Genomic DNA, 10,287 nt, shown 5'->3' on the forward strand with positions numbered 1-10,287 from the left:
TAGCTGACTCATAAAATAAAAAATACTCTACAAACCATGAATCATAGACTTGTACTCACAGCTGCATCTCCCTGAAGATATTCTGGGTCAGCCTGACCCTTTCCCACATTACACAGAATAGGCTCTGGGGAAGCTCATGGGAGGGGCAGTGGTGAAGTGTTTTAACCTTGTTGGTGATATCGTCTAAAATCACCAATATACATAGTGATCTGACCATTATACTTTAGTATTCTATCCTAAGAAGAAAGAAAAAAATGCCCTAGTATTTAAAGATTTATGTGCAAAGGTGCTTGTTGCTCAGTGGTAAAAATCTAGGTAGACAATCTGTATTTCCTACAATAGTAAATGCTTGAAGAATAAATGGGGAAAAAAACTATGGAATATTATACAGCTATTAAAAAGAATGAGTTAGATTTAGATGCATGAACTTGGAAGTATGTCCACATGTTATTAAGTGAAAAAAGTTAGTTGAAGTATAATAAACACAATACTGTATGATCCAGCTTTAAATTACTAGGGCTTTAGTGCCCATAGTAAGAGTATCATATTAACATCATTTGTAAGTCTGAGGAGGGTTCATCAGCTTATCTATAATGCAAAAACAGTTTAATCCTGAATTGGGTTGGTTTCAATCAAGTTTGTATGAACTTAATTATGCATGCATGCCTTGCCTACACTTATGTTATGCTGTAATCCTCACAAAGTAAAAATACCTTTTCCCCTCTAGAGAAGTCCCTTAAGCTTCCAATTCTATTGGGGTGTGAGGTTGGAGAATAGAATGAAACAAAGCATTTTACATCTTCCTTTTCAAAACACAATGCCCATGTCTATTCCCAGACCAAATGAGTCTGAATTTCCAGAAAGTTAGGGATGGGAGATGGAGAAGGGGGTCAGAAAGTGTATATGTATCCCAGGTGGTCGCGTTACTCTTTTTTCTCTGTTTTTCTTTCCTCTATTTTGTGACCTAATTGAAAATAACTGTCTTAATGTATATGCCCTCCTTCATTTATCAAGAGGCAGCTGTAATTACGACAGATAGCAGCATTTATCATGTGCCAGACACTGACCTAAGGGTATTAGAATAAACTAATTAATTTAATTCTCACAACATCTACACAAGAGGTGTTAATTATTATTATCTCCATTTTACAGATGAGAACAGACAAAGAGTTTAAGAATCATATCTAAGACTCTAGCTACTGGTAGAGCTGGGGTTTAAAACCCAGGATGTCTAGCTTTAGTCTATATGGAGAGATGTAAGCCAGATGCTTTTGAACTGTGGTGTTGGAAAAACACCACAGTTCAAAAGCATCAATTCTTCGGCGCTCAGCTTTCTTCACAGTCCAACTCTCACATCCATACAGGACCACTGGAAAAACCATAGCCTTGACTAGATGGACCTTTGTTGGCAAAGTAATGTCTCTGCTTTTGAGTACGCTATCTAGGTTAGTCATAACTTTTCTTCCAAGGAGTAAGCGTCTTTTAATTTCATGGCTGCAATCACTATCTGCAGTGAATCTGGAGCCCCCCAAAATAAAGTCTGACACTGTTTCCACTGTTTCCCCATCTATTTCCCATGAACTAATGGGACCAGATGCCATGATCTTCGTTTTCTGAATGTTGAGCTTTAAGCCAACTTTTTCACTCTCCCCTTTCACTTTCATCAAGAGGCTTTTTAGTTCCTCTTCACTTTCTGCCATAAGAGTTGTGTCATCTGCATATCTGAGGTTATTGATATTTCTCCCAGCAATCTTGATTCCACCTTGTGCTTCTTCCAGCCCAGCATTTCTCATGATGTACTCTGCATATAAGTTAAATAAGCAGGGTGACAATCTACAGCCCTGACGTACTCCTTTTCCTATTTGGAACCAGTCTGTTGTTCCATATCCAGTTCTAACTGTTGCTTCCTGACCTGCATATAGGTTTTTCAAGAGGCAGGTCAGGTGGTCTGGTATTCCCCTCTCTTTCAGAATTTTCCACAGTTTATTGTGATCCACACAGTCAAAGGCTTTGGCATAGTCAATAAAGCAGAAATAAGTCCCTTGGACTGCAAGGAGATCCAACCAGTCCATTCTGAAGGAGATCAGCCCTAGGATTTCTTTGGAAGGAATGATGCTAAAGCTGAAACTCCAGTACTTTGGCCACCTCATGAGAAGAGTTGACTCATTGGAAAAGACTCTGATGCTGGGAGGGATTGGGGACAGGAGGAGAAGGGGATGACAGAGGATGAGATGGCTGGATGGCATCATGGACTCAATGGACGTGAGTCTGAGTGAACTCTGTGAGTTGGTGATGGACAGGCAGGCCTGGCGTGCTACAATTCATGGGGTCGCAAAGAGTCAGACACGACTGAGCAATTGAATTGAACTGAACTGTTGGAGAAGACTCCTGAGAGTCCCTTGGACTGCAAGGAGATCCACCAAGTCCATCCTAAAGGAGATCAGTCCTGGGTGTTCATTGGAAGAACTGATATTGAAGCTGAAACTCCAATACTTTGGCCACCTGATGGGAAGAGCTGACTCATTTGAAAAAACCCTGATGCTAGAAGGGATTGAGGGCAGGAGGAGAAGGGGACGACAGAGGATGATGAGATGGTTGGATGGCATCACCGACTCGATGGACATGGGTTTGGGTGGACTCTGGGAGTTGGCGATGGACAGGGAGGCCTGGTGTGCTGTGGTTCATGGGGTCACAAGGAGTCGGACACAACTGAGGGACTGGACTGAACTGAACTGAAGCCAGACCAAATGAAATAGGCCTGGCTCATGTGCTCAATAAAGCATTTTTATGCCCATATTTCTCATGGATCTTGTCACTTGGGTGAGACCGAAAGAATTGTTCTACTTCTCAGAGCTCACCCTTGCTAAACTCCTCATCAGTGAATTGTACTTGCCTTTTGAATTGTTCACTATATCTGGAGAAATGATTCTGAGAAAATACTCTCTACTGTTTCTCTCTTTCCTCCCTCAGTCCTGCCCTTGCTATGGAAACAGGCTCCTTTCATAAGCAGAGAACTGTATTGTTACCCATTAAAAGTCTGTGCAAAAATGAGCCGAAATCTCATAATGTCTAGTTCTTTACCATGTTCCTAACAGCCATCACTTTCCAGATCTGTCTTTAAACTTAACCCAAGGACTACCTTGCCTTGAAACTCTTTCCTTAGGGGAGGAGGAGGTGGTGAAGGAGACAGGCATATAAGTGTTCTTTTCTCTAAACATGGCTTCTTCTCAGCCTAAAATGTGGAAATTAAGTCTTTCTTGACTTCAAGAATTATGATGTTGTGAGAAGAAAAATTCCTAAGAGTTAAGGGCCAGTTCTGTCACTTTGTAACAGTATCTCTTCAACCAAATCACTTAACTTTTTGAACTTCAATTTTAACATTTGTAAAATGGGGCCAGTAATTTCTGCTCTACTTACTTTACAAGGTGATTGTGCCTGTCCAAACAAGAATCCCTCTCTTCTGACTTAATGTCCATGGTGTCCAAACACCAATCCATCTATCATCCTTTCATTTCTTCATTCTTCAGCACTATGTGTTGTATTTTCCAAGAATTAGATTCCCTGGTGGCTCAGACAGTAAAGAATCTGCCTGCAATGCAGGAGACCCAGATTCAATCCCTGGGTCAAAAAAATTCCCTGGAGAAGGGAATGGCAACCCACTCCAGTATTCTTGCCTGCAGAATTCCATGGACAGAAGAGCCTGGCAGGCTACAGCCCATGGGGTTGCAAAGAGTCAGACATGAATGAGTGACTAACACTTTCACTTAGTGAATTGAAAAGTACAAGTTTGTTGCAGCTTAGGGTAAGAAGAGAGGCACTCCAGACTGGGACAGGGCATTGAAGACAGAGAAAATGAGGTAATTAAGAGCATGGTATGTGCAGGAACCTACAACATACCATGATACCATATTCTATTTTATAAGCTATTCCAGTTCCTTTGAGGGCAATCACTGTATTTGGTACATACACAAACACACACACACACACACACACACACACACACACACACACACAAAGTTGCTTTATAAGGTCTCCTTAAGACAGAGCCAGTTTTATTAATTCAGGCAGGACTCCCTAGTTAACATCTTTCATCTCACCTTCTCTCAAGGCCCTTCTGCTAAAATGTACAATAACTGGTGAACAGAAGTAGGCAAGACTTACAAGTGAGGTGGACACCTCAGACAGCCGTAGGAAAAGGAATCTGAGGTGCTTTAAATCTATGTCAGATACAAAAATAAATCTTAGGTATTACATACTGCATATAAAATACAGGTTCTACATGGCCTCTTTTTAAGGTGTCCAGCTTGATACAAGGGGCATGTATTAATAATACTTTGTAGAGTGCTTTTCCATGTACTATTATATTTATCATTGAAGTAAGCTGAAAAGGTAAAACTATAAAACGAAGTGTTAGGTCACTGGTTCTATTTTTTAAATAAGGAACAGAGACTGGAAGCAAGGTGTGGTAGATTACACAGTAAAATCAGCAGCGGGGCCAGAGCTAGCCTTCAGGTTTCCTGGACTCCACGGTGGAGCTGACTGCCAATCTGAGGCGATTACTGAGCATTCACCTCAGATAACAGAGGGCTTCTATTCTGATAATATTGCTGAAAATTCTAGAAATAACTCATTCATTTATGTATTCATCTCACAAACCTTTAACTGAAGAAAGGCAGTGGAAGGTGTCTAGAGCAGAGGCTGGGGCAGTAATCAGAGGTCACCTGCCACCCCATGGCCTCGAAAGCCAAGTTCAGCGTTAGGTCTTTATCTGAGGGTAATGGAAAATCTCTTGAGTTTTATGTAGGGGAATGTCCTGAGCATTTAGCAGCAATCATTCTGGGCTGCGGTGGGCACTGTAGAAACCGCCAAATCTTGAAGCAGGAAACCAGTTGGAAGGATGGCAACAAAGCATGTGATCACGTGTGGCGGCCTAAGAAGCAAAGTGAATGGCTCACATCCAAATGTGTGAACCAAGGTGTCACTGTTTCCTCGAATCCCACTGTTCTGAATTGCTCCTTCTAGGACTACTGCAAATGTGTTTCTGGTAGGAAAACAGTCCCTACTCCTTCTCCTGCTCTTTCTCCAGCCTCCCCTTGTTCCCTGTCCCTGGAACATTCGGGAATGAGAGAGGAATCAGTAGGCCGGGGTTTGGTCACAGAAATCAATTGTCCCAATGCCTGGATTCCAGAGTCGGGCCGAGGAGGCCATTCGCAGCATGTAGTAACTTCGCCAGCAGCCTGCTCTTCTTCCTAATGAGGTTTCGCCAGGCTCTTTACACTAAGGCCAGGCCTCTCAGTGCCTGGAACTAGCGCTTTGGCCTTTAAAGCTCCTCCGGCTTCCTCAGAGCCTAACCCCGGCAGAGCAGGAGCGCGACTGCTTCTTTTCGCACAAAGCCTCTTGGGGCCGAGGGGCAACCCCGCCCCTACTGCCTCCTGCAGCGCTATTGGCCAACATTCCTGCCACTCATCCGAGGGCCTGGCGGGAAATGGGCTCTCGAGTCCCCTCCTCGTGTTATCCTACCTTTTCCGTTTGTTCTTTCTTCCAATTGCTTCTTTCTATTTGGAGTAAGGATTTCAATGCGTAAACACCTCCTTTGGAGTCTAACCCTGTGAGATGGACCTGGGAGGGAGAGTCCAGTTTTACAGGCAGGAGAAATAAAGAGTCGCAAAGGTTTAAAAACTTTCTGTAGAACCACGTGCTGGGGTTTTAAAACGAGATTTTAATAGTGGTTCTGGACCTGTGTTTTCCATAGCATCAACTCAGTGGTTAAACAGATCTGAGTTTATTTCTTCTTCATGAAATGAGGGAAATAGTAGCAAGCATGCAGAACTGGTGTGCAGAATACACAAAGTAACAAGAGAAGAACCCGGTGTGTGGACTGGTCCATGTAGGCTATGAATGAATTACGTAGAAAACAGGTAACTACTGAACCCACCCAGCACCCCCTCAAGTCGTCTGACTTCTAGTCTGGGACTCTTTATGGAAAACCTATGATTCTCAGAAGTCCAGAGAGCTCAGGTTGGCCCAGGGACGTACTCAAGGGCTTCAGTGAGTTCTCACATAGGAGAAACACACTGCTGGAAAACATATTCCTCCAAGTCAGATGCTAAACAGTATTTCTATGATTGCTACTACTAATATAACAGTACATCTTTGGGTTACTCTCTTCCCAGGCACTGTTTTAAGTACTTTATATTCAATGTCATTTAATTTTAGCAATGACCTGTGAGGTACATCCAATTATAATTCCCTTTTTACAGGTGAGGTGATTGAGGCCCAGAGCATTTAAGTAACCTCTCATGTTTAAAAAGCTAAAAGTTGTTGGAGCTGGATTATACCCAGTCTAGCTCATAAAGTCACACACATTAATATTTGTGCTATATAAAAGAGCTCTCTTTGATAATGAATACTTTTGTTACTATCTCTAAGATGCCTTTGACTTTTAAAGATTCCCAAAGGGCAGGAGGAAAAAACCAAAAACAACACAGTGAGTGGAACCTAAGCCCTGTGTTGTGGAGAGACTATTTGCTGACTGATTATTAGAAACCCACGTGTGGGTGTTGTGTCTGGAATTGTACTTTAGCTGAGTGCTCTGGACTCTCAAATCTCTCAGTGTCTCTGTGGACATGCCCACTGTGGAAAAAAATGGCTGAATGATGTGATTGTAATGGAACGTAGTGGTTATCTTAACTGACCACACAGATACCTGACAGGAGTGCAGTGTCTCACTTCCTCGTGATGGTGTTGAAGACTTTCCGAGAAGGTGATAATATCATCCAGTTACCTCACTATCACAAGGACTACTGCAGTGCCCGCAAATTCTGTGAGCCTCATTCAACAGATGTCACTGAACAAGGGAAAAAGAAAGACAGGGCAGGAGGTGGGAGCTGGTAGACATCAGGGGACCCAGGACTCAAACTGAAGATTAAATACTCTAAGATGGGAGCAGGGATTTATTTGCCTGGCAGACAAAAAGGGCTACTGTCTATAAGGGAAAGCTGGAAGCAGTTTTTCCTGGAAGCCAGGTCAAGTTTCCTGCTAAAGTGACTTTGACCTCTTTAACTCTGGTGGCCTTGAACTACACAGCACACTTTCATACACAGCCTCTGTAAATCCAGAGCAGCCCTGATTCTTGATCAAGAAAAGTACCCAGGTTCTTGGGCTTCACCCCTCTCTCTTCTGCCCTCTGTTCCTCTGCCTTTTCAGGTAAGCCTGGGACATACTGAGCATGAGGAGGGAGTAGGGATAGTGTGGGACTTAGGTCCCAAGGGTTCCATTAGTATCCTAAGATGACATTTAGAGTGACCAGAGAAAATACAACCTCTGTCAAAGAGGGAAAGAAGTGAAAGTGAAAGTGCTAGTCGTTTAGCCGTGTCCCACTCTTTGCGACCTCATGGGCTATAGCCCGCTAAGCTTCTCTGTCCATGGAATTCTTCAGGCATGAGTAGTGGAGTGGGTTGCCATTTCCTTCTCCAGGAGATCTTCCTGACCCAGGAATCAAACTTGGATCTCCTGCATTGTAGGCAGATTCTTTACCATCTGAGCCACCAGGGAAGCCCATCAAAGAGGGAAATCTAGGGCAATTCTGGGAGAGAAATATTGGTTGTGTGATTCTAGTGGTGAACATACAGACATGATAGGAGATGGGGCAAAATGCTGGGAGCCAATGATGCCATTTGCTTAGGAAATGGAATAAAACATGGAATGGTCAATAGAGTCTCAGGCAGACACTGTGGGTTAGATGGTTCAGAGGATAGCTTTGTTCTGTGGGTGTTGGACACGTGAGATGAGGGCAGGGCAGTGGGGTTAAAGGCCCAGAAACAAATAATCAGAACGTGTGACCCTCATTCCAGAAAAGAAGAGGCTTCACCAAAACCATTATCCATCAAGCCCTTCATCCCGACCACCTGGAGATTCTCATCATGATGTGAATAATATCCACTGTGCTGCTTAGTGTTCGTTCTGAGACATTTATTGTAACATACACTTTGTGTTGGGCTTTTGCTAATTGGCTATAAATGCTAACCTTTTCTAAATGGTCCTAAAAATGATTATTTCTGCACCATGTGCCAAACATTTATAATCTCGGGGAAAATGGAAGAAGCAGTGGTCTTTGCAGACACTCCTGAATAACTTGGAGACATAAGCCAGGGAGAAGATCTGGAATGGGATAAGGAAAATAGTCCTCTCTTTTGGAATCTGAAACATTTAAATGTAGACTTTGATGTTCACTTTGGCACCATCATTCATGAGCGGATAAGTATTAGGTTGAGCCACATGAAGTACTGATATTCAATTGTTTTTGATGCACAGAAACAGTAGCTTCATATTACTGAATCTTACAGAATCCTGAGATATAGGATATGATATGGGATATTTCATTTACTTGACTGCAGGGGAGAAAAAACAGGAATTTTGTTTAGGTCTTGGTAAGAGTGAGTATCACTAACTGCAAACAATCCATTAGAAAGAGTCTTGCACTATCTCTAGTTAAAAACACTAGTTTTATTCATTTACTCATTCATTGTAACAATAGCAAAAATCATTGTTGTTGTTCAGTCACTAAGTCATGTCCGACTCTTTGTGACATCATAGACTGTAGCCCTCCAGGCTCCTCTGTCCTCCACTATCTCCTGGAGTTTGCTCAGATTCATGTCCATTGAGTCAGTGATGCTATCTAACCATCTCATCCTCTGCCGCCAGCTTCTCCTTTTGCCTTCGATCTTTGCCAGCATCGAGGTCTTTTCCATTGAGTCAGTTCTTTGCATCAGGTGGCCAAAAAATCATTGAGCATCTCCTATATCTAAATCACTGTGTTAGAAACAGAATGAAGTGATGGTTCCTGCCCTGCAGGCACACAGAGAATAGGAATGAAGGAGTAAGGATGATGCAGTGGATGGTGTTATGGAGACAAGTCCTGGGAGAACAGAGCAGCACAGAGAAGGAGCAGTGATTTTGGAGAAGGAGCGGTTTGATCATAATCAAAGTTTTGATGTAGGAGAGAGAAATAATGATTAACCAAATGGTTATGACAGTAAACAACACTACAGACAGAACTGGGGAGAGATGACCACATGATTCAAAGAAATAGGTTGTGCTTAAAATGAATTAAATTTGATTAAATCTACAGAAAGGCATTTCTCAAAGGACGTTAAGCATCGGAGAGTCAGAGGGTATGTCGTACTCATGTTCGTATACCAGATGTTGAGTCCAAGATAGTGCCTAGCACAGAGTAGGTGCTCAGGAGATGTTGAGCCAAACTGACCTGGAAAAAAAGCTGAAATTGAAATTAACAGCACATTCAAAAGACCCTGCCTTCTCCTCTATTCTTCTTAGTTTGAATTAATGAAATCTCAACCTGTTGCTTAAAATGTTTTACAAGAAAACATGCACTTCAGCCTATCTCAGGGAAGAGGTGCAATTATGTAACCTGTTAATCTGTGCATAAAGAAGATGACAAAAGAATGTCTTGCTTTAGAAGCTTTTTCAGTTCCTTATTTTGAATGTGTATGACATACTCTGTGTAGGTAAGGTGATATGCCAGGCCGAGAAACACAACAATGAATAAGACAAATAAGGCCCCTGCCCTTCAAAGAGCTTAATATTTAATAGATAAAACAGTTATCAAACAAATAATTTCTAATAATAATTTGATTAAATAAAACAGAAAACCAACATTCAGATGCCATGGGAACTGGGGGCCTAGCCTAGTTTGATGGGTGTTGGAAGGGTGTTCAATGTAAGCTTCTTTAAGGAATACACATTCAAGCTGAAATCTTATGACAAGGAAGAAAGTGTGTTCTAAGAACAGCATACGTTAGGACATGAAGGGGAGACTCACTTTCTAACAGGTGGGACCATGCGACTATAAGTTGATAATAATAATCTTATATGATTCTCCTGAAGACTAATTGATTTATCTGTCATTTTAGTCCAGAAGATCCTACCTCATGAGGAGGAAAACCACTTCATTCATTTATTGAGCATATGTTAAATAATTGCTGTGTGTAGCAATTGTGCGAGGTTCTGAACATGAAGAGAGAAAAACCTCATGAAACTCTGGAAGCTCATAGTCTTCTGAGAAAACAGATGAGCCAACCCACCATTACAGGATGGTCATTTCTGTGCTAGAGATGTCACCTGTAAGACACAGGGGAGGTATGGTCGTGTTTGCCTGGGCAAGGCAGGAAGGCTCTCAGACGAAGTAGCCTCCAAAGGATGAGAGCATTGGAGTGACATTGGAGGAGAAGGTGATGTCATCAGGGAAGAGCAAGTCAGGAGTCATAC

This window comes from Oryx dammah, unplaced genomic scaffold (genome assembly GCF_014754425.2).
Source record: "Oryx dammah isolate SB20612 unplaced genomic scaffold, SCBI_Odam_1.1 HiC_scaffold_24, whole genome shotgun sequence".
In the NCBI taxonomy this organism is placed as follows: domain Eukaryota; kingdom Metazoa; phylum Chordata; class Mammalia; order Artiodactyla; family Bovidae; genus Oryx; species Oryx dammah.